Source organism: Schistocerca piceifrons, unplaced genomic scaffold (genome assembly GCF_021461385.2).
Source record: "Schistocerca piceifrons isolate TAMUIC-IGC-003096 unplaced genomic scaffold, iqSchPice1.1 HiC_scaffold_439, whole genome shotgun sequence".
In the NCBI taxonomy this organism is placed as follows: domain Eukaryota; kingdom Metazoa; phylum Arthropoda; class Insecta; order Orthoptera; family Acrididae; genus Schistocerca; species Schistocerca piceifrons.
The window spans coordinates 108,327-110,826 of record NW_025728666.1 but is presented as its reverse complement, the minus strand read 5'-3'; the positions used below and the strand labels follow the sequence as shown (position 1 = coordinate 110,826).

General features: G+C 58.3%; 1 non-coding gene across 1 annotated transcript in view; it reads right to left on the bottom strand.

Annotated features, from left to right (window-relative positions):
• The window catches only part of LOC124749534, a 1,909-nt gene extending 991 nt beyond the window's left edge, over positions 1 to 918 (bottom strand). Inside the window, exon 1 of the ribosomal RNA XR_007011885.1 lies at positions 1 to 918. This exon is cut by the window's left edge and continues 991 nt beyond it. This is a non-coding gene — a ribosomal RNA (small subunit ribosomal RNA).
• Positions 919 to 2,500: the final 1,582 nt, after the last annotated feature.

Sequence of the window (2,500 nt, the reverse complement as noted above, 5' to 3'; positions counted from 1 at the left end):
AGGTCCTATTCCATTATTCCATGCACACAGTATTCAGGCGGGCTTGCCTGCTTTAAGCACTCTAATTTGTTCAAAGTAAACGTGCCGGCCCACCGAGACACTCAATAAAGAGCACCCTGGTAGGATTTCAACGGGGTCCGCCTCGGGACGCACGAGCACGCACGAGGCGGTCGCACGCCTTCAGCTCGCCCCACCGGCAGGACGTCCCACGATACATGCCAGTTAAACACCGACGGGCGGTGAACCAACAGCGTGGGACACAAATCCAACTACGAGCTTTTTAACCGCAACAACTTTAATATACGCTATTGGAGCTGGAATTACCGCGGCTGCTGGCACCAGACTTGCCCTCCAATAGATACTCGTTAAAGGATTTAAAGTGTACTCATTCCGATTACGGGGCCTCGGATGAGTCCCGTATCGTTATTTTTCGTCACTACCTCCCCGTGCCGGGAGTGGGTAATTTGCGCGCCTGCTGCCTTCCTTGGATGTGGTAGCCGTTTCTCAGGCTCCCTCTCCGGAATCGAACCCTGATTCCCCGTTACCCGTTACAACCATGGTAGGCGCAGAACCTACCATCGACAGTTGATAAGGCAGACATTTGAAAGATGCGTCGCCGGTACGAGGACCGTGCGATCAGCCCAAAGTTATTCAGAGTCACCAAGGCAAACGGACCGGACGAGCCGACCGATTGGTTTTGATCTAATAAAAGCGTCCCTTCCATCTCTGGTCGGGACTCTGTTTGCATGTATTAGCTCTAGAATTACCACAGTTATCCAAGTAACGTGGGTACGATCTAAGGAACCATAACTGATTTAATGAGCCATTCGCGGTTTCACCTTAATGCGGCTTGTACTGAGACATGCATGGCTTAATCTTTGAGACAAGCATATGACTACTGGCAGGATCAACCAGGGAGCTGCGTCAACTAGAGCTGAGCAGCCGGCCGCCCGGGAGTGTGTCCCGGGGGCCCGCGCGAACACGCAAGCGTCCGCTCAATCATTCTGCAAACAGGAGGAGGCTGAGCTCCCCTGCACAATACACCTCGAAACCCTCTCAGGTCCCGGCGGCGCGCAGCGCCGTCCCAAGTACTTGGTCGGGTTCGAGAGAGGCGCAATCGCCCGGAGTTAGGCGAGTAGACGCTTTCGGTGCGACCACCCGTGCTCCCAACTGAGCTTGCCGCTGCCGACAGAGGCCCGGGAGCGTGCTGTCGTGGCATTGCCGGCGGGAGACAACACGCGCCACCTACGGTGACCGGCAGCTCCAACGCCAGCGCCACAGAAGGACAAAAGCCCCACTTGGGTGCCGAAGCGAACTCTCCCAGCACAGCGCACGCGCCAACACATCCGCACAGCTGCGATACAAACCACCAGCGAGAACCGCTGGGGCGACCGAGCAGCAGACGGCGTCGCGGCGCCGAGCGCCGGGCGGCGGCGCATCCTCAACGCACACAGTCCTCAATCGGACCAGCACACTGAAGATGTCCACCGCGCTTCGCACCGGGCCCGCGAGGACCTACTTTGGCCGCACGGCGCCGCGCGCAGGGTGCGCCGGCGCGCAGCTGCGACGCCTGCCGCGTCCGTCGGCCGGCGCGCCTGCCACTGGCCGCCCCCACCAGCCGGCTGTAGCGCGTGCGCCCACGCACCGCGCGGCCAGCACGCCGGGAGGCGCCCCCTCACCGGCCGGGGACGGTCCCACCCAGCCACCGCCGCGTATCGCTTCACACCCAGATGCCGTTCAGTTTCGTCGGCATGGTGGGTATCGCTGGAACAACCGGTTAGTACCTCAACCTATCGTCGCCATCACCGATTCACCCCTAGCGAGAACAACCGCACCACAACAGGTTACCATTTGTTCATTTGCGTAACTTCACCAGAAAACGCAGGCGTCCATCGCCATTTGCAACTTCAACGATTATTGCATGCCTGTGTCAGGTGTCACGCCACACTACGTCTGCCCACATACACGCAACAAAATGTGCACGCCTAGACAATACGTGGAAGGTGGCCCCCGTACGTATGCGATGTCCATTGCTCGAACGACTGTCAACCGGCCTCTGTAGCATGTCGCAGATATGGAACGCGGTGCACCATGCCATCACGGTGTGTGAGGAGAGACGACTAGGTCCGAATACATCAACAGACAGCTCATGCTGATCGCCATCCACGGCGTCCGTTCCTCCCACACGTCTCTATGGCGTACCACACTGCAATCCAGCTCTCATAGGGAGACGACACGTAGCTGCGTGCACAATATTTGCACTGTATGGTCCGCCGTTTTTGGGCGCAGTCGTTGTGCGGTCACACATGTGCCACGATGTATCATTCAGTACATAAGGACGAATGTGCAGTACAGATTGTGGTTCACGCGTACGACATCAGCGGACAGTTGACACAGGCCGCACCACAACGTAGCCTGAGTACGTCGCATGCGAAGGGCATTGAACATGCAAACTTCTCACCAACCAGCTTGCGAAGGCAGGGGGCAAGGTGGGGACGTG